Below are 21,959 nucleotides of genomic sequence, written 5' to 3'. Positions count from 1 at the left end.
AAAAAAAAACCTGACAGATTGCCTTACCAACACAAGAAATATTAGTGTGGCAATATTCCCTGCTGCGCTTTTGTATTCTTATAGGGGGACTCCCCCCTGCCAGAAAACACTGATCACTGCTCACAGCCAATGGCTGCAAGCACTGATTGGATGCTGGCTTTCCTGCATGTCCCTTTGACAAAAGCCAGTCATTGGACCAGCTTTTGTTGGACAGACAGTTGTACACATTGGCTGACTGTCAGCCAAGTCCAGCTGATTTCCAGCAAATTTATACCAAGCATAATTGTGTTCAGGTACTTTCTAAAACTGTTTAAATAGCATGTCTGCCTAGATGTAACCTTAACAATTAGTACAGTCATTGACATTGCAGATGTATATTTGTTCCAATCTCTGTTCCTGTTAAACAATTTTTCATAGGGAAAACAACTAAGTAGCCTTAGCATTCAGAACTAAAAGCTCACAAACAGTAATATTTTTATTGCTTAAAGTTTCACAAAATGATGGCCATATTCTCTAAATTAATCCATACACATCACAACTGTAATCTATTTTCCATTAACTTGTTTTTTTTTTGCCTTCTTGTAATGTCCTCTTCTTTATCCCCTCACTTCTATTTGTTTGGAACAGGCAGTGCATAGTTTAGTGCCACTTTAATTCAGTACTGCTTATCAAGCCCTGTCCCTATGTTTGCCCATTTAGATTCATCTTACAAAATTTGGATATCTCTTCTCTGTGCCTCTGGATGTTTCCTAAAATAACCCAAAAATCACTATTTCAGTTATCATAAACTTTTTATTAAGCAACTGTTCTGCCTAAGAGCAGGTACCACAGGGTGTTCACTATTACCTTGGTTATCCAAAAAAATGTTTCTGTGCGGACAAATCTGTTTTAGTTGCTTCTTTTGACAAGTTGATTGACTAAGAACTGCCCACCTGCCTGCACCAAGTCCAAAAGAATGCTGGTAATGACCACAGTTGTGCTCTTATTGGACAGTAGGTTGGTAATGGGGCAGGACCTAGCTAAGAAGACATATAAGTCAGGTCTCAAGTAACAACAAATTAAATAAGTTATTTTTCTAAGCAAAATAAGTACCTCTAGATTTAGCCATATAAATGCATACAAGGCTGACATAAAATTTTTATTAAATTAGAATAAAATGAGAAGAATGTAAATATATGCTTTTGAATGTTAAATATATTGTTTAAATAAATGAAAACTGACCATGAAAATGTTAAAACATGAATTATTGTAGATATGAGTAAGTTCAGTTACATGAGAATGCAATTACAGCAAAATAAACTAAAGATAAAGTATGCTGTATAATTGGCAGCCACTAACTTACACTATATAAAATGCTTTTAATTTAGTAACCAGAAGATCAGAAACTAACATTTATATTTTAGGTCAGTAACCACAGGCTTGTAAGGACAAGCATTACTACTAAGTGAGTTATGAACCTAGGCATGAGTTCAATCATGACAAAAATGTCTCTTTTAAACAAATTTGAAAAAAAAAAAAATACATTTTAACATTAATTGTAAAAAGTAAAATAAGTAACGGTGCTTGCTCCTAATGCCCAGTGCTGATTTCAGTATATATTCATAGCTAGATTTTTTAAAGGAGAATGTTTGAGCCCTAATTATATGTAAACTGCCTTGAACTCCATAATGTCTTCCAGTGTACCCACTGTCTATTGCAACACTAACTTAGCCAAAGTTCATGGTAATGAGGCTGAAAACTGGATCTAGATAATGTATTTCATGGTTATTGTTTCTATAAATATTTTCATACTTTATAAAATAAAAATTTGGTAAACAGACTAAAGCAGTGATAGTATAAGTGCACTCCTTGTTAATATATGGATCCAAAACCACAAAGCAAAGTATGGTTTCAAGTGGTCTTATATAGCAAATCATTCTAAAACAGGTCAGAAGGGCAGCCCAATGGCCAACTGAAGGAGCACACATGGAAGGTTGAGAAAGCTGCAGCTAATTGTAAGACATTGGTTTAGCATTTGTGCCTGCATCAGGAAGAGCTGTTAGTGGCAGGATCTCCAGGTAAGAAGCTTTGCAACCAATTCACAAAATATGATTGACTTGAGAAACTGTATACAAGAAGGTTTCAAAAACATACTATAACAATATATCCGGTAATTCCACTTTTGGTAAAAATATAGTAAAAAAGAATCTAATTGCTACAGAATTGATCAAAGATTGTATGGCTCAGAACAGTGGAAAACAAAGTCTTACTTTGCAAGTTTGCAGACAGGGTGTCCAAGCTGAGGTGTCCTCCCACACACCAATAGACAAATGGTCATTGAGTAAAAGAAGCAGCTGGCAGCTCCATAACATCAAGCATATTTATTTTCAAGCCTTCACAATTACAGGCAGCAGCAGACTAGTTTCTGCGATAAGCCTTGTTCACAGCACTGTGAACAAGGCTTATCGCCAAAACTAGCCTGCTTCTGACTGTACTCGTTGTGAAGGCTTGAAAATAAATACGCTTGATGTTATGGAGCTACCGGCTGCTTCTTTTACTCAATGACATAATTGCTACAGAAGCCATATTGTAATCTAATGTTGTTAAAAATGATCTCTCCTTTTTAATTTGCATTTCAGTTGGGGTATGGAATGCCCCCCCTCAAAATATAATTTCCTGCTTTTGTGAAAAAATCTGCATTAAGATGCAAGCCAGGTTTTAGGCATTTTTTTGTAAGATACTCACTAAGGGCTATTCACCTCTGAAGAAATGTTGACACTGCAACTTTTCTCATTAGAACCCTTAAAATGCATCAGCTGCTTGTAATTAATTAGTCACTCCCATTCAGAATCAACCCTGAAAAAGACATCTAACAAAGAGCTATTCTTTTAGAAAAAAAAAACAGAAAGTTATTTGCCACAAAGTTTGTTAAAATCCTTGCAATGTGCATTGTAATGTACATGCAATGTACATGTACAAAAATACCTGCTAAGCTAAAACTGTGTAAATTCTTTATTACTGTGCCTGTAATATAAAATATTATACATACTCTATAGCATATTGGATTATCATATATTCTTAATCCAAGCAGTATCACTTTTGGTTGAATATTGTTGTAGCTGATGTTCCTCTGTTATATAGTATAAAGAAGGAAAATTGAGATGTCTAAGATGTTAGAAAACTTTCAAGAAATGCCATATATTTTCTAAATCATATTTCCATGTGAACACAGAATGTTGTTGTTCCAGTGGAAATGATTAATAATGCTGTACACACCAGTATGCCTTAGTCTTCTTGATTAAAGCATTCAGATAAGTGAGAGCATAGAAGGCATACAAGACAACTCTAAAATGAAGCCTATGGTAAACTGGATACAATATTTTATTTTTCAACACAAATATATCATACTCTTAAAGTGAACATTTCAGCCATCCTAAGTCCTGCCTCAGAAAAACAAACTCACTGGTATCTGCCATTAGCTTTATTAGCCAAAAAATATTCTTCTTTGCCCCACTTTTATTTAGTTTCACTTTGTTACTTGTCACTAAACTCTGTGTTGGGCCGGGGGGAATGTTTTTTTTGTTCTGATTTGATATTACTTATACTTTACTATTGACTCACCTGTATTCCTCTTCTTTGTGGTGTAAGACATTGTGGCACTATGTTAATCTGATGACCAAGATCTGATGTCTATGGCACTCCATCCAGTCCACCCCCCTTTTACTTGACACACCTTACTATGGTGTCCTGGAATGTCTGAGGCCTAAATTCTAAAATCAAATGGTCACTGTTTTTTAGCCATCTTAAAAAACTGGTTCCTGGATAATTTTCTTACAGGAAACCTACCCCATGGGCTCCAGAGTGTTGTCTCTTAAACATCCACATTTTGCCCATGCTTTTTCATGCCACCTACTCCTCCTATTCTAGCAGGGTATCCATACTGATTACAAAGGCCCTAGCTGTCTGAGTGGAAGAAGTAATTACTGACCCCCAGGGTTGTTACATAATTCTTGTGCTTAAATATTGTGACATTTATTACACTCTAATCAGCATTTACTTGCCACCCCCCTTTAACTCCCAGAGACTTATAGTGTGCACTCAAAATTACTTTCAGGAGCTAAGGGAGCTAAGGGAGTCATTCTCCTTGCTGGAGACTTTAAGACTGTATTGGACTCCCACTTGAAACAATGGGAGGTACTCGTACTCTCAATACTGTTTTGAAGGATTCGACAGACAGCTATGGCTTTGTTGACATTTGGATACACCCTGATCAGAGAACATATTCATGTGATTCTGCTTCTCATGGGACGCTATCTAGATTGGATATGTTTTTTACTACTACTTAGTTTGAGTAAAGTTGTTGATGTCCACTACCTCCCTACAGCGCTGTTGGACCATGCTCCTTTGGAGCTACAATTCTGTATAGATAACATCTCAGGTATGCATATATGGCACATGAATCCTTTTTGGCTTTTAGATCCCATGGCCCCGTACAAATGGCATGATGACGCAAAGTCTTCTTGGCAGAATGATGATCCTGCTGTCTCGGCAAGCTTGCAATGAGATGCCTTTAAGGTGTTGTGGGGTTCCTACATGTCTGTGGTACGGGAAATGTAAAAAGGGCAATGATACTAATCTCACCTTACTGTCCCAAAGGGTGATGGAGCTGGAGAACCTATATGTCGCTGACCTGTCCACACACAACTACCACAGATGTCCAAAGAGCTTAAAATATTGATTTGAGAAACAAAACTCATAAAAAGTTACTGTACCAGCACAACATATTTTTGAATTGAGAGATAAGAATGGGCTTATGCTTGCCTGTATGGCAAAACCATTCCACAAACCCTTTGCTATCAGCAGGATCATAGACGGTAGCAGAGCCCTCCACACTTCAACAGAGACATTTTTGAATGCTTTTCTACAATTTTATACTGACCTACAGTATATGCCTCTCATGCTACCTATAGCGCTGATGAGCTCTCGGGGTATCTGAATGGCTGGTATCTCTCTACTCAAACTGTCGAGGACATATTATATTTGGATAGTCCTATTACCACAGAGGATATTGAGAAAATATTGGGGTCGTTTGCAAAGCATACGACACCCAGCCTCGATGGCTTCCCTATTGATTGGTACATAGCTCACAAGGAACACTTAGTACCTCATTTGCAGTTACTTTATAAAGTTATTTATGCAGAGAAAGTACTGCTTCCTACTATACAAGAAGCCCTAATTGTACTGATCCCCAAACCTAACAAGCATCTTAGCCTATGTGAATCCTTTTGACTTATATCCTTGATTAATACAGGTCTCAACATCCTATCCAAAATTCCAGCCCACCGCCATAACTCTGTGGTGACTTCAATAGTAAAATGTAACCAAAGGGTCTTCATCCCTGGTCACTCCACATAAATTAATGTTCATAGACTGTTTACCAATCTACAACTGCCAAATACTTCAGATACCCCCAGAGCTCTTATATTCTTAGACACACACAAGGCATTTTATTCCATTGAATGGCCCTATTTTTTTTGCATTTTAAAGGCTTTTAGATTTGGGGAGGTCTTTACAACCTGGATACGTATTAGTTAAAGGCAACAACATATCTCAAACACATTACATATACAAAGAGGCATTAAGCAGGGGTGTCCACCTTCGCCTCAGCTGTTTACTCTAGCAATAGAGCCCCTCGCAGAACTCCTCTGAACCTCTTCAATACTGAAGGATATTCATATTGACCCATTAGAAAAGCATGTCTCACTATGCACTGATGATATGTTGCAGTATTTCTCTGACCCAAAATCTACCATACCAAAAGAACTGCAGCTGATTCAGCACTTTGACCATTATTCTGGTTTTAAACTTAACTGGATAAGTCTAATGTTTACCTGATAGATGCAAACCCCCTGATTGCCCTCCTACAAATCCTGACCAAATTTAGTTTTCTGACAATATTTTAGTGGGCAGGGTGAATCATTTTTTTCTCCCACAATTTTAAATGTTTTCGCCCATCTATATCCCCAAAAAGTTTTTTTTTTTTTTGGAAATTGAACTTCATTTTATCTACCTTCTTTTGGCATCCCGAAAACTCTTGCTTTTCATTGGAAACTTTACAACTCTCTATGACCAGAGGAGGGTTGACGCTTCCAAATCTACTGTTTTGCTTCCCAATATGTATATGTGCACTGATGGTTCTTCCCACAACTAAACAGTGCTGCTACTGCTACAGAGGCTCTGGTGGTCTCTACATACATTTTCTAACCTTATCTATAGATTCCATCTGCACACCACCTTTGGCACCACTATTTTGAATATGTCACTGCAAATATATACCCAATGCTTGCCTTTAATGGCAGAATTCACACATATTAGTTCCCTTAACCAACCACTATGGAATTATCCCAGGTTACCACATTTTCTGTCCCTTCCAACTCCTTGGTTGTGGGCATGACAGGGTCTCTTGTATTAACATAAACTTTATGATAGGGGTATACTTAAGACCTTAACTAAAACAAGAGCTAGCAGCAGTGGTCCTTTCAATACACTTAACTCAGATGCAGAGGCGCAATTTGGGCTGCAAAATGTTCAACACCCACTGGACCGAGCTCTAATCCACCCTGACCATACTCATCGTATTTCCACTTATCCCTCCTTAATCATGGACGTGGATGTATTTTCCCAATGTTTTGTGTTTTTTTTCTATGCTCTTTAGTTTCTTTTGTATGATATGCCATATGATTTTGCTTATACATTTATACAAAAAATACACATCTGTATATATTATATATATATATATATATATATATATATATATATATATATATATATATATATATATATATATATATATATATACATCTGTGAATATACTTTCAAGGTTTTAAAGTGGTTGTATACTCAAATTTTTTACTTTTACCTACAGGAAAGCCTATAATAAGGCTTACCTGTAGGTAAAAAAAATATCTCCTAAACCTGTACGGTTTAGGAGATATTCCCCTCGGCATGCACCGCTGACTGCAGCAGCGCATGCGCACAACGGGATTCTCGGGCTGAAAATCCGGCAGTCTCCCGCGCGCATGCGTCGGAGTGACGATATCACGGCTCCGGCCACTCACAGCGCCGGAGCCGCGATACCCGGAAGATACTCGGCGTGGATCGTGCCAAATGTGGGGGCCTCGTTCTAAGGTAAGTATTTCATAATGAGCTGGTATGCGGTGCATACTAGCTCATTATGCCTTTTGCTTTGCAGGTTAAAAAAAAAAAAATTGCGGGTTTACTACCGCTTTAACTGGTTTGCTATCAGCTATTGCTGATTAGCTACTTTAGTTATGCTCTTTGCACTGCTTTACTGAAAAATTCTGTTAGTGAGTAAAGTATATACGGTGTAATTAAACTGAAAAATTATCAAAGAAAACGTATTTACAGTATTGGCCCAATAAAATGTTCCCTGATTTGCTCACCTTAAAGGAATGACATTAAAGAATGCCATAAAACTATACAGAAAAATACAATACATGGTAAGTTTTGACATGTGTTTTTTTTCTCATTTAAAATAAATTATATAGTTAAACCTAATGAGAATCTGTCAATCCTTTAAAAAAAGTATTTGTGTAACAGCAGATGCCACAAAATCCTTTTGTCAACCTTTTTTACCCAAAAAACTTTTGTGCATTTTCTAATTTTGTTTACACCTCGTATACCACAAATAAGGGCCTAAGGGCCTAAGTTAGGTTCCCACCTGTCCCCTGCCTGCACCCCCTGTACAATAAAAGTGTCTGTAATGACCTCTGTGCCATTGTAATTGGACAATGTGACCACACAGGAACTAATGTCCCCCTAAGGGAGTCACATAGATAGCAGCAAAAACCTATATTTCTAAAAATAAGTGGTGATATTGCTTTCTGTGCCCCAGTGGAGGGATTCCTTGTCATTTTATGTGACTACATAGGAATTAAAGGAAATCCCTTCCAAAGGAGACACATCAGGGATAAAAGATAGACTGAGATTCCGACCCTTCCCCACTCATTCCAAAACTAACTTTTACCAAAATACATATTTATTCCTTAGTACCTGTGTGTGTTACTGAATATGATAAAAATTTAGTTAATCTGATATCTAACTATATTGCATTAATATATAATTATTTTGTGTTACTTATTTAAAAAAAGAAAGGCAATTCTGATAAGAAATTTGAATTTATATTGGAATCTACTTGTTACAGGTATGTAATACACTTTTAAACTACATGGTTGGCAAATCAGGAATTTAAAAGTTGCAAAGAGCATAGTAAAAGTGTAACATTATTTATTAAACATGTAAATCAATTCAACCTTTTCAGGAACTCCTGTCATCATATGCAACAAAGATATGTGTGCCATTGATTTTGTGTGATGAAAGCATGCACTTGAGAATGAAGTGACATTCAGTATGTTGAGGGCTTGAATTTAATGCATGTACTATAGCACAAGCTCCATAATTTCTTTCCAAAATGACTACTCACCAGCTGGGATTAAAAGGCTTTTTCTGCTATGATAGTAATCAATAGACTATTTACATATTGTTAGCCTTACCTATTAGGCTGTCAGAGACAAATAACGCTATCAGGTATATTCAGTAAAGCAGTGCAAAAACAAAGTTAAAGTGCAAAGTACTGCACCCTACAGACCATTCAGATTTCTGTTTACTAATCAAATGTCAAAATCTCTACTCTTTATCTTATTGAACATTTCAGCATATATTTTCAACTTAATAGTTCAACAATATATTTTTTGTTACCAGTCTCTCGTCAATGTTATGTTTTCTGTGGTATGTACTATTATTTTTTTCTTATTATGATTTGGCAAGTTCCTGACACTAGAATATTTACCAAACAATATTACACACAGCAGACTATAACTGTTATTGTTTTCTTCAGTTTCTATTGTGGAGTATTTTTATGAGATGAGCAATATTTGCTAGCTATAATGGAAAGACCAGATCAAGCAAGGTAAAATCATATTAGAGTCAGTTTGTGATTGGTTGCCAATGGAAGATAACATTGTTTCCTAATAAAGATGCATTGATAAATCTGGTCCAGAGTATACACAATGTAGGCATTGGTTATTTACTGTTAGAGGAGGTAGGTATAGGTACCTTAAGTATGTTCCTAAAGGTGGCAGAGCCAAAAAGGTGGATTTGGATAGTTGCTGGGTGCACTATTTTACCCTCTTATCAACAGAAATATAATGATATTGAATGTATTAATAAGTCGTTGCAAAATTATAGGGCAAATAAAGCATCAAAATATTTTGTGTAAACAAGGTAGTCTTATCAAAGGGATGTTAATTTGTATTCCTGTAGGCTCCAGTGAGCGAAATCCAGCCCTATGAAAATGCAGGCTTCTTAACACTACAGCTCAGACAGAATCAAGCATTGTTTACAATTTGTGGCATTACTCTTCTGTTTTCATATGCTGCATATGTGCCGGTTCCAGACAATAAGTATAATGGTAAAAACTGCTCAGTCCTGGAGGTGAATTTACAAACAGGGGGGCGGAGTTTGCCGCAGACAGTGATGGACGCTTGTGAGTGGAGCTCCATCACCATCAGGGACATATCGGCACATAGAGGGCTGCAGAGCCAATATTCAGGCACACCAGGCATACCCATGCCGAGACTTCACCACGGGAGACCAACCAAACATGACAAGGAAAAGGAAAGAGAATCAGAGGCAGCAGAAACTGACAGCCTTCTGTACTCCTGGGCCCAGGCAAGATGGCAGCAGGTCCTCCACGGACACCATGTCTAGCACAACTCACCAAGAGCCTCCAAGTGGCAATCCATCAAAAAGGAACACATAATCCAAAAGCCCACAGTCTCCTCTTCATACTCCTACCACAGGGAGCCCAGAGAAGGCACCATTCCGGATGGATGCAACGGATCCTGGACATGAGGTGAGCTGAGGCCTAGATGCAGGGGATGATACCAGAGAACTTCCCCACTAGCAATCAGCCTGTACTAAAGGACATGTTAGTCTCTTTGAGAAGCTCACTGCATGCTGACATGCTGTCCTGTGTACACAAATTTGGGATAGAGCTGCAGGCAGTAACATCCAGAGTAGATCATATTGAAACAAAGATGGGGGAATTTGCCACCACCATCAATGATTTAGTGGATTCCCATGACAACAAAGAGAAATAGAGGCAGTTAAAGCTTAACTTTCAAATATTGAGGACCTCTCTAGGAAGATTAATTTGGAAATCAGTGGAGTCCCTGAATCGGTTCAACTATCAGATCTGCGTAAATATGCTGCACAGCTTTTTACATCTATACTGCCTGATCTCACAGAATTAGACATTACAGTGGACAGGATCCACCATTTGTCTAAACTCTCACACCTTCCTCACAATATACCCAGGGACATTATAATATGCCTTAATATCTTCCATGTAAAGGAACGCCTAATGTCAGCATTAGTGATGGCCGAACGGTTCGCCCGGCGGTCGTTTCGCGGCGAATTTCCGACATTCGCGGTCCGCACGTTCGAACGCCTTTTTCCGTCGTTCGCCGCGGCGGACTTACGTGTTTAATGTATACAAGAACTTTAACCTTTGGTGACACGTTTATCATGTGATACAGGACAGCCAATTGAGACATGACAGCACATGGACACTTGTACATTCCCCCTAACCTATAAATACACCCGATCCGGTGGCCATTTTACATTCTTTCTTCTGTTAAGATAGGGACAGGTTCCTGTGTGGAGTAGGGAGAGATAAACCACTAGCTATTTGGTACACAAAAGTTCTTTTCAGGACTGGTATAGGTGTTAGGTGTTGATAGGTTTGCTGTGCTGCTGATTCTTGCAGCAGCCTGAGTGTCTTTTGTTAGTTTAGAGAAAGGGAAAGGACGGTGTATGCTACAGGGACAGCCAGATTAGTCTTTCATCATCATCATCATCATCATCATCATTAGCTGTTACTATCAAGGTCCACAAAAGAGCTGTTCCAGTAACCACTAATCGTTCTCTTTTTTTGCCAATTTGTATAGGGACAGGAAGGAAGCAGTGTTGTCAGGCAGTGAGGGTAATTTTAAAGACTTGCTGTTATTATTAGTTCCACAAAGGTTCTTTTCAGGACTGGTATCAGTGGTACAGTAATAGGCTTGTACATGTATAATATTCTTTCTTCCAAATATAGAAAGGATATTATACTTGACTGCTGCCCTTCTGCTGCAGTCTGCTAAACATTCACAACTCACTTGTTCCACAAAAGTTCTTATAAGGACTGGTAACTTGGTATAGGGTGCTACGGTACATAGGCTTGAGTGCGGTACAGTCTGCTGTTCTGTAAGGACCGCTATCGGTCCACAATAGATAGGGTTGACGTGCACCACTGCTGACCGCTGCCCTATACTGCAGCAGTCCTTCAGCGGTATAGGGACTGACGTACAGTCTGCTAATCACTAACACACAACCTGCTTGTTCCACAAAAGTTCTTATAAGGACTGGTAACTTGGTATAGGGTGCTACGGTACATAGGCTTGAGTGCGGTACAGTCTGCTGTTCTGTAAGGACCGCTATCGGTCCACAATAGATAGGGTTGACGTGCACCACTGCTGACCGCTGCCCTATACTGCAGCAGTCCTTCAGCGGTATAGGGACTGACGTACAGTCTGCTAAACACTAATACACAACCTGCTTGGTCCACAAAAGTTCTTATAAGGACTGGTAACTTGGTATAGGGTGCTACGGTACATAGGCTTGAGTGCGGTACAGTCTGCTGTTCTGTAAGGACCGCTATCGGTCCACAATAGATAGGGTTGACGTGCACCACTGCTGACCGCTGCCCTATACTGCAGCAGTCCTTCAGCGGTATAGGGACTGACGTACAGTCTGCTAAACACTAATACACAACCTGCTTGGTCCACAAAAGTTCTTATAAGGACTGGTAACTTGGTATAGGGTGCTACGGTACATAGGCTTGAGTGCGGTACAGTCTGCTGTTCTGTAAGGACCGCTATCGGTCCACAATAGATAGGGTTGACGTGCACCACTGCTGACCGCTCACCTATACTGCAGCAGTCCTTCAGCGGTATAGGGACTGACGTACAGTCTGCTAATCACTAACACACAACCTGCTTGTTCCACAAAAGTTCTTATAAGGACTGGTAACTTGGTATAGGGTGCTACGGTACATAGGCTTGAGTGCGGTACAGTCTGCTGTTCTGTAAGGACCGCTATCGGTCCACAATAGATAGGGTTGACGTGCACCACTGCTGACCGCTGCCCTATACTGCAGCAGTCCTTCAGCGGTATAGGGACTGACGTACAGTCTGCTAATCACTAACACACAACCTGCTTGTTCCACAAAAGTTCTTATAAGGACTGGTAACTTGGTATAGGGTGCTACGGTACATAGGCTTGAGTGCGGTACAGTCTGCTGTTCTGTAAGGACCGCTATCGGTCCACAATAGATAGGGTTGACGTGCACCACTGCTGACCGCTGCCCTATACTGCAGCAGTCCTTCAGCGGTATAGGGACTGACGTACAGTCTGCTAAACACTAATACACAACCTGCTTGGTCCACAAAAGTTCTTATAAGGACTGGTAACTTGGTATAGGGTGCTACGGTACATAGGCTTGAGTGCGGTACAGTCTGCTGTTCTGTAAGGACCGCTATCGGTCCACAATAGATAGGGTTGACGTGCACCACTGCTGACCGCTGCCCTATACTGCAGCAGTCCTTCAGCGGTATAGGGACTGACGTACAGTCTGCTAAACACTAATACACAACCTGCTTGGTCCACAAAAGTTCTTATAAGGACTGGTAACTTGGTATAGGGTGCTACGGTACATAGGCTTGAGTGCGGTACAGTCTGCTGTTCTGTAAGGACCGCTATCGGTCCACAATAGATAGGGTTGACGTGCACCACTGCTGACCGCTGCCCTATACTGCAGCAGTCCTTCAGCGGTATAGGGACTGACGTACAGTCTGCTAAACACTAATACACAACCTGCTTGGTCCACAAAAGTTCTTATAAGGACTGGTAACTTGGTATAGGGTGCTACGGTACATAGGCTTGAGTGCGGTACAGTCTGCTGTTCTGTAAGGACCGCTATCGGTCCACAATAGATAGGGTTGACGTGCACCACTGCTGACCGCTCACCTATACTGCAGCAGTCCTTCAGCGGTATAGGGACTGACGTACAGTCTGCTAATCACTAACACACAACCTGCTTGTTCCACAAAAGTTCTTATAAGGACTGGTAACTTGGTATAGGGTGCTACGGTACATAGGCTTGAGTGCGGTACAGTCTGCTGTTCTGTAAGGACCGCTATCGGTCCACAATAGATAGGGTTGACGTGCACCACTGCTGACCGCTGCCCTATACTGCAGCAGTCCTTCAGCGGTATAGGGACTGACGTACAGTCTGCTAATCACTAACACACAACCTGCTTGTTCCACAAAAGTTCTTATAAGGACTGGTAACTTGGTATAGGGTGCTACGGTACATAGGCTTGAGTGCGGTACAGTCTGCTGTTCTGTAAGGACCGCTATCGGTCCACAATAGATAGGGTTGACGTGCACCACTGCTGACCGCTGCCCTATACTGCAGCAGTCCTTCAGCGGTATAGGGACTGACGTACAGTCTGCTAAACACTAATACACAACCTGCTTGGTCCACAAAAGTTCTTATAAGGACTGGTAACTTGGTATAGGGTGCTACGGTACATAGGCTTGAGTGCGGTACAGTCTGCTGTTCTGTAAGGACCGCTATCGGTCCACAATAGATAGGGTTGACGTGCACCACTGCTGACCGCTCACCTATACTGCAGCAGTCCTTCAGCGGTATAGGGACTGACGTACAGTCTGCTAATCACTAACACACAACCTGCTTGTTCCACAAAAGTTCTTATAAGGACTGGTAACTTGGTATAGGGTGCTACGGTACATAGGCTTGAGTGCGGTACAGTCTGCTGTTCTGTAAGGACCGCTATCGGTCCACAATAGATAGGGTTGACGTGCACCACTGCTGACCGCTGCCCTATACTGCAGCAGTCCTTCAGCGGTATAGGGACTGACGTACAGTCTGCTAATCACTAACACACAACCTGCTTGTTCCACAAAAGTTCTTATAAGGACTGGTAACTTGGTATAGGGTGCTACGGTACATAGGCTTGAGTGCGGTACAGTCTGCTGTTCTGTAAGGACCGCTATCGGTCCACAATAGATAGGGTTGACGTGCACCACTGCTGACCGCTGCCCTATACTGCAGCAGTCCTTCAGCGGTATAGGGACTGACGTACAGTCTGCTAAACACTAATACACAACCTGCTTGGTCCACAAAAGTTCTTATAAGGACTGGTAACTTGGTATAGGGTGCTACGGTACATAGGCTTGAGTGCGGTACAGTCTGCTGTTCTGTAAGGACCGCTATCGGTCCACAATAGATAGGGTTGACGTGCACCACTGCTGACCGCTCACCTATACTGCAGCAGTCCTTCAGCGGTATAGGGACTGACGTACAGTCTGCTAATCACTAACACACAACCTGCTTGTTCCACAAAAGTTCTTATAAGGACTGGTAACTTGGTATAGGGTGCTACGGTACATAGGCTTGAGTGCGGTACAGTCTGCTGTTCTGTAAGGACCGCTATCGGTCCACAATAGATAGGGTTGACGTGCACCACTGCTGACCGCTCACCTATACTGCAGCAGTCCTTCAGCGGTATAGGGACTGACGTACAGTCTGCTAATCACTAACACACAACCTGCTTGTTCCACAAAAGTTCTTATAAGGACTGGTAACTTGGTATAGGGTGCTACGGTACATAGGCTTGAGTGCGGTACAGTCTGCTGTTCTGTAAGGACCGCTATCGGTCCACAATAGATAGGGTTGACGTGCACCACTGCTGACCGCTGCCCTATACTGCAGCAGTCCTTCAGCGGTATAGGGACTGACGTACAGTCTGCTAAACACTAATACACAACCTGCTTGGTCCACAAAAGTTCTTATAAGGACTGGTAACTTGGTATAGGGTGCTACGGTACATAGGCTTGAGTGCGGTACAGTCTGCTGTTCTGTAAGGACCGCTATCGGTCCACAATAGATAGGGTTGACGTGCACCACTGCTGACCGCTGCCCTATACTGCAGCAGTCCTTCAGCGGTATAGGGACTGACGTACAGTCTGCTAAACACTAATACACAACCTGCTTGGTCCACAAAAGTTCTTATAAGGACTGGTAACTTGGTATAGGGTGCTACGGTACATAGGCTTGAGTGCGGTACAGTCTGCTGTTCTGTAAGGACCGCTATAGGTCCACAATAGATAGGGTTGACGTGCACCACTGCTGACCGCTCACCTATACTGCAGCAGTCCTTCAGCGGTATAGGGACTAAGAGTTTTGTCACAGGGTCATTTAAAAAATGACATGCAGAGGAAGAGGCAGGCCCTTCCGCAGGGGTGGTAGGGGTAGGGCAGGAGCAACAGGCTTGAGCCAAAGTGGGAAGTTGCAGAAGGTGCGTTCAATTACTTTAAAGGATGCACCAGACTTGGTTGAGTGGCTCGCTCAGCCTTACTCTTCTGCACCCTCCTCATCCTCTCGATCTGCACCCTCTTCTTCACTCTCTGCTATGTGCACCCCCAAAGACACTACCACCAACAACACGACCACCACCACCACCACCACATACCTTCCGCTTGAGTCACTGGAATTATTTTCCGATCCATATCAAGAGGACATTTCTGATGCGCAGCCACTCTTGGTATTGGATCAGGAAGAGGAGGTAGCAACAAGCGCTACTCAGCAGTCTGACGCCAGTACCCAGATCAGCCCAAGGAGGAGGTTGGTCCCCGGTGTTGCTGCCTACTCTACTTATAGCGGTGGGGAAGGTGACGTTGATGATGACGTGTCTAGTGATGTCACGTGGGTGCCCACAAGAGAGGAAGAGGAGGGGAGTTCAGAGGGAGATATGGACCAGCAGATAGGGAGGAGAAGCAGCAATGACTTACATTGCACAGCAGGGACAAAGCAGACTGCAAATGTATCAGGAGCGAGTCATCGACCATGTACGGTCACATCTGGCGCTCCCAGGACACCGGCACATGGCTCCGCAGTGTGGGCTTTTTTTAACGTGTCCGCTGCTGACAATAGCGTTGCCATCTGCAATCTTTGCAGTCAACGCGTTAGTCGCGGTAAGCCCAATACTCACCTAGGGACGACCGCCTTAAGAAGGCACATGAGCAGCCATCACCGAGCCCAGTGGGAGCAACGGAACACACAAAGCCACACTGCAGGCTCTCACCGTCCAGCCTCGTCTTCTACTTCTCCTTCTCCTCTCTCCTCACAATTGTCCTCCACTCCACCTTCCATCACGCCAAGCTCACATTTTTCTGCAAAAAGGCAGGCTTCCGTGGGCCTAATGTTTGAGCGTAAAAAAATGATGACGCCGGATAACCCTCTTGCCCAACGGTTGGCGGCTGGCTTGTCAGAACTCATAGCCCGCCAACTACTGCCATATAAACTGGTGGACTCGGAGGCCTTTCGCAAATTTGTGGCCATTGGAACACCACAATGGAAGGTCCCAGGAAGGAAGTATTTCTCAGAGAAGGGCATCCCAGAGCTATATGGCCATGTTCAGCGGCAAGTGAATGTATCTCTGGCACACAGTGTCGGTGCCAAGATACATCTGACCACAGACACGTGGTCTAGCAAACACGGGCAGGGAAGGTATATCAGTTTTACTGCCCACTGGGTGAACCTTCTGACGGCCGTCAAGCATGTAACCCGTGGCACCCATGTAGATTTGGTTTTACCGCCACGGATTGCATGCAGGCCTGACTCTTCTTCTCCTCCTCCTACTCCATCCTCCTCCCTCTCCTCCTCAGCTGCCTCCTCCTTTTCCGCTGCTAGCGTCTCTTCCACTGCACCGCCCAAGCTCCCCAGAACCTATTCCACATGCCAGGTGAGACGTTGCCATGCCGTGCTGCGTCTGTTGTGCCTGGAAGCAAAGAGCCACACTGGCCCGGCACTCCTTTCAGCTTTGCGTTCACAGGCAGATGAGTGGCTAACACCGCTCAATTTGACAGTTGGTAAAGTGGTGTGTGACAACGGTGCCAATCTGCTTAGCGCATTGAAACAGGGCAAAATCACGCACGTGCCGTGCATGGCACACGTCTTAAACTTGGTCGTGCAGCGATTCCTTGTCAAATACCCTGGGGTCCAGGACATCTTGCGGCAGGCAAGGAAAATCTCGGCCCATTTCAGAAGATCTTACACGGCCATGGCTCGCCTTGCTGACATTCAGCGGCGACACCATCTGCCGGTCAGACGTCTTATTTGCGATTGCCCGACGCGATGGAACTCAACCTTCTATATGCTTGATAGGCTGCTCCAGCAGAAACGTGCAGTTAACGTCTACCTGTATGAACTCTGCGAAAGAAACGGTTCTGGGGAGCTGGGTTTTTTTTCACCGCGCCAGTGGCTGCTCATGCGCGACACATGCAGACTTCTGCGGCCATTTGAGGAGATCACCAAACTGGTCAGTCGCAGCCATGGCGCCATCAGTGACATGGTACCTTATGCCTTCTTTCTGGAGCGTGCATTGCGTCGTGTCATTGATCAGGCTGTGGAGGAGCAGGAGCGGGAAGATGAGGAAGTCGCAATGCTGGATGAATTCCCAGGGGGGGCTACTCTATCTGAGACAAGTCAACAACAGGAGTCTGATGAGGAGTCAGAGGAGGATGGTGCCGGGGCGGATGAGCAGGAGCAAGAAGAGCATGCTTTAAACCTTTCTGGGATCCCTGTTGTGCGAGGATGGGGAGAGGAGAATGAAGAGGACGACATTATCCTGGATGATGAGCAGGAGCCAGGCCACCACACCGCTTCCACTTTAGTGCAAATGGGGGCCTTCATGCTCCAGTGTTTTAATAGGGACCCCCGTATAAAAAGCATGAGGGTCAAGGACCAGTACTGGGTGGCAACGTACTTAGACCCCCGGTACAAACACAAAATGGCGGAAATGTTACCGCCGTCGCAGAGGGCTGTCAGAATGCAGCACTTCCAGGCCTTGCTTCGAGAAATGCTGCATTCTGCTTTTGCGTGCGCTGGCAGAGGAGCAATTCCCACTCCCAGAGAAGGATTTGCGGGTACCAATCCAACAGCGCCTGCAAGAAGAGGCCGGTTTGAAGATGTGTTGGTGACTTCGGATATGAGGTCATTCTTTCAGCCGACCCATCGACAGGTGTCATCCGGATCCAGCATCAGGGAACGCCTAGACCGTCAGGTGTCCGACTACATTGGGTTAACGGCCGATGTGGACGCTCTGAGGAGTGATGAACCCCTAGACTACTGGGTGGGCAGGCTTGACCTCTGGCCAGAGCTTGCCCAATTTGCAATCGAACTGTTGGCTTGCCCCTCATCCAGTGTCCTGTCCGAAAGGACGTTCAGCGCAGCAGGGGGGATTGTGACCGATAAGCGTACTCGCCTAGCTCACCACAGTGTTAACTACCTCACATTTCTAAAAATGAATGAGGCATGGATCTCGGAGGAATTCAACACATGTGATCAGTAGACCATGTATATGTCTATAAACAATTTTTGGAATCAAGCACACAGACCTTCTTAATTCATTTGGCTCACTTCCCTGACCCAAAAAAGCACACCGTACTATATGCCCCTACCCTCCTCTTTGAAGAGGTTGAGCGGTGTCATATTTCTACTGGGGCTGCTTATTATGAGGGGTTCCCACCATCCCTGTGCTGTGCTGACTTCCTCCTGGGTGTTCTTATTATGAGGGGCTCCCACCATCCCTGTGCTGTGCTGACTTCCTCCTGGGGGTTCTTATTATGAGGGGATCACACCATCCCTGTGCTGTGCTGACTTCCTCCTGGGGCTGCTTACGGTGCTGCTGTCAGCGCTGTATGTCACGGAGCTGCTGTCAGCGCTGTATGTCACGGAGCTGCTGTCAGCGCTGTATGTCACGGAGCTGCTGTCAGCGCTGTATGTCACGGAGCTGCTGTCAGCGCTGTATGTCACGGAGCTGCTGTCAGCGCTGTATGTCACGGAGCTGCTGTCAGCGCTGTATGTCACGGAGCTGCTGTCAGCGCTGTATGTCACGGAGCTGCTGTCAGCGCTGTATGTCACGGAGCTGCTGTCAGCGCTGTATGTCACGGAGCTGCTGTCAGCGCTGTATGTCACGGAGCTGCTGTCAGCGCTGTATGTCACGGTGCTGCTGTCAGCGCTGTATGTCACGGAGCTGCTGTCAGCGCTGTATGTCACGGAGCTGCTGTCAGTGCTGTATGTCACGGAGCTGCTGTCAGCGCTGTATGTCACGGAGCTGCTGTCAGCGCTGTATGTCACGGAGCTGCTGTCAGCGCTGTATGTCACGGTGCTGCTGTCAGCGCTGTATGTCACGGAGCTGCTGTCAGCGCTGTATGTCACGGAGCTGCTGTCAGCGCTGTATGTCACGGAGCTGCTGTCAGCGCTGTATGTCACGGAGCTGCTGTCAGCGCTGTATGTCACGGAGCTGCTGTCAGCGCTGTATGTCACGGTGCTGATGTCAGTGCTCTGTATTACGGTGCTGCTGTCAGTGCTCTGTATCTCCTGCACCCTCTTGTTTGCCTACCCTGGTCCCTGACCTTCCCTCTCCTCCATTGCCTTCATTAGCTCCATAGTCCTGAATTGTCAGAACAATTTCCCAAATAAAAAAAAAATGCTTGTAGTTATCGATCCCAAATTCACCTCATACATGTATTATGCTATTGTCCAGGTGGTGGGACTACGTGCTACCCCCTAATAATTACCCCGTGGCCGCAAATTCGACCTAAAGGTTTGCGAAATTCGCCTCCCATTGAAGTCAATGGAGCCCGCGGCGAACGGTCGTTTTCGCGAACGTTTGTGTCCGTTCGCGTTTCGCGTTCGCGAAACGTCCCGTCGGAAGTTCGTCCATCACTAGTCAGCATCACGCACCAAAGTTCTTTTTCCTCTACAGTACAAAGATCTGAAATTCTTTGCTAACTTATCCTTATTTACCCTTAAAAAATGAAGGAACCTCAATACCATCTGCAAATCATTGAGGAACCACAAGATCACCTACAAATGGGGATTCCCAACCAAACTAATTATCACCTAAGCGGGCATAGACTCTTGCTAAAGAGCTAAACCTACTCAAGATGTGGCATTTTGTGCCAGAAGGTTCAGCACAGGCCTCTAATCCACAAAGCCCTGAGAACATTGCAGAGGATTGGAACCGGGTTAACTTAAGAAATACTCGGAAACACAAGTGAATTGGCCAACAGCCAACCATGGTTTTCTACCTTAAATCACTGCATTGTAAAAAAAAAACATTAAACTTAACTGCTTTTCTTTTTTTAGATATGTTTTTCTTTATGTCTTACTTCACAGTTAACTAATGTTTATATTCACAGTCAGAATCACATCTACCTTTCCATCCTGAAGGAACTATCACTGCATAGCCTCAACTCTCCATGTCTAGCTCTGGACTGCTATCATCTCTGGAGACGCATTGTCAAATTCCCCGTTTTATGTAAGTGTTATCTACACATGCAACATACAACGCTTCTCCCTTACCCTACACAATGACCATAACCTTTCTGACTATCAATGCCAAGGGACTTAATCACCCTGTAAAATGCAGAACATTATGGAAAGAGGCAGCACAAAATAACCGTAACATCCTCTGCGTTCAGGAAACACACTTTCATATTCAAGCCCAGCCCAAGTGTTCCAATCCTAAATTCCCACATATATTTCTAGCAAGCGTGGATGTAAAAAAAAGAGGAGTGCTGACAACCATAAGAGTCACGGTTGCTTTCAAGCTGCATAAATAACTGACAGACCCACAGGGCCGCTATCACATTTTAATATGTGACATCAACTCTACTACATATACAGTGGTAAATATATATGAATCTGCAAACAGACTGCCATTCCTTGTATCTGAAATGGCTAGGACCACACAGATAATTACATGGCAGCACAGTGGCTTTGGGGTTAGCACTTATACCTTGCATTAGGATCTTCAGTTGGTATCCCAGCCAGGAAATTATATGCTTAGAGTCTGCTTGTTCTCCCTATATTGCCATGCATTTCCTCCCACACACCAAAGATGAGCTGGAATGTTAACTGGCTCTTATCTAAATTGGTCCTAGTATGTGTGTGCATACATGTGAGATAGGAAACTTATATTGTATGCTCCTTGGGGGGCAGGGACTGATGTGAATGCACTGTGTAAAGCACTGCATAAATTGTTAGCACTGTATAATGTAAAAACATATTTGCTGTCGAGAGATAACATTTGTTGACATCTTACATGGCACTTGTATTAGCAGCACATTAAGTCAAGGGACTTCAAATGAGTTTGTTGTCAACAAATGGCAAATCTTTTAATGTCAAAAAGATTACATTTCCTATGTAGCCCTTACATAATGTGTGATGAAAATGACAGAGATGAAGTATGGGTTTTAATTTAAAACTAGACCTATTCTATAAGGCATGCTAAATAGTAAGAACAGAACCTAATATTTGAAATATAAAAGTATATAACTAAGTTGCAGAACAATATTTGATTAATGAAGTCACCAAAGTTTTCAAAATAACCTAAAATGTGTCTCATTTTAGTGGTTTATTTTTGTCTAAAACTTATCATTATGGTAGGAGTTTGTAAAAATGTATATTGAACTGTACATAAAGGCAAAAAGTGAGGCTTACATGGCAGCCCCACTGCCTGATGGCCAAGTTACAGTTTCCTAACAGCAAAAAATAATCTGTTTGATTTCACTGTGATTGGACCACCCAGAAAGTAATATGCAGCCTCAGAGACAGAGTGGATCTTTTATGTTACCCTTCCTTCTCCATGGCCAAAAATAAATGTTTACGAAAAAATTCTAACTACCTATGTTTGTTCTTACTCAATGAATATTTCACGGGTAAGCAAATATGTATGCAGTCAGATAATTCATACAAATCGTAT

General features: G+C 43.3%; 1 protein-coding gene across 4 annotated transcripts in view; it reads right to left on the bottom strand.

Moving 5' to 3' along the window:
- The window catches only part of ADGRB3 (adhesion G protein-coupled receptor B3), a 1,271,667-nt gene that overhangs the window by 806,970 nt on the left and 442,738 nt on the right, over positions 1-21,959 (bottom strand). The gene's annotated exons all lie outside the window — the stretch shown is intronic.

The sequence above is a fragment of the Lithobates pipiens genome, unplaced genomic scaffold (assembly GCF_037356315.1).
Source record: "Lithobates pipiens isolate NorthernLeopardFrog02 unplaced genomic scaffold, aLitPip1_a1.2 Scaffold_18, whole genome shotgun sequence".
NCBI classification, from domain to species: Eukaryota; Metazoa; Chordata; class Amphibia; order Anura; family Ranidae; genus Lithobates; species Lithobates pipiens.
The sequence above is the reverse complement of the archived record's forward strand: the minus strand, read 5'-3'. Positions and strand labels throughout refer to the sequence as shown.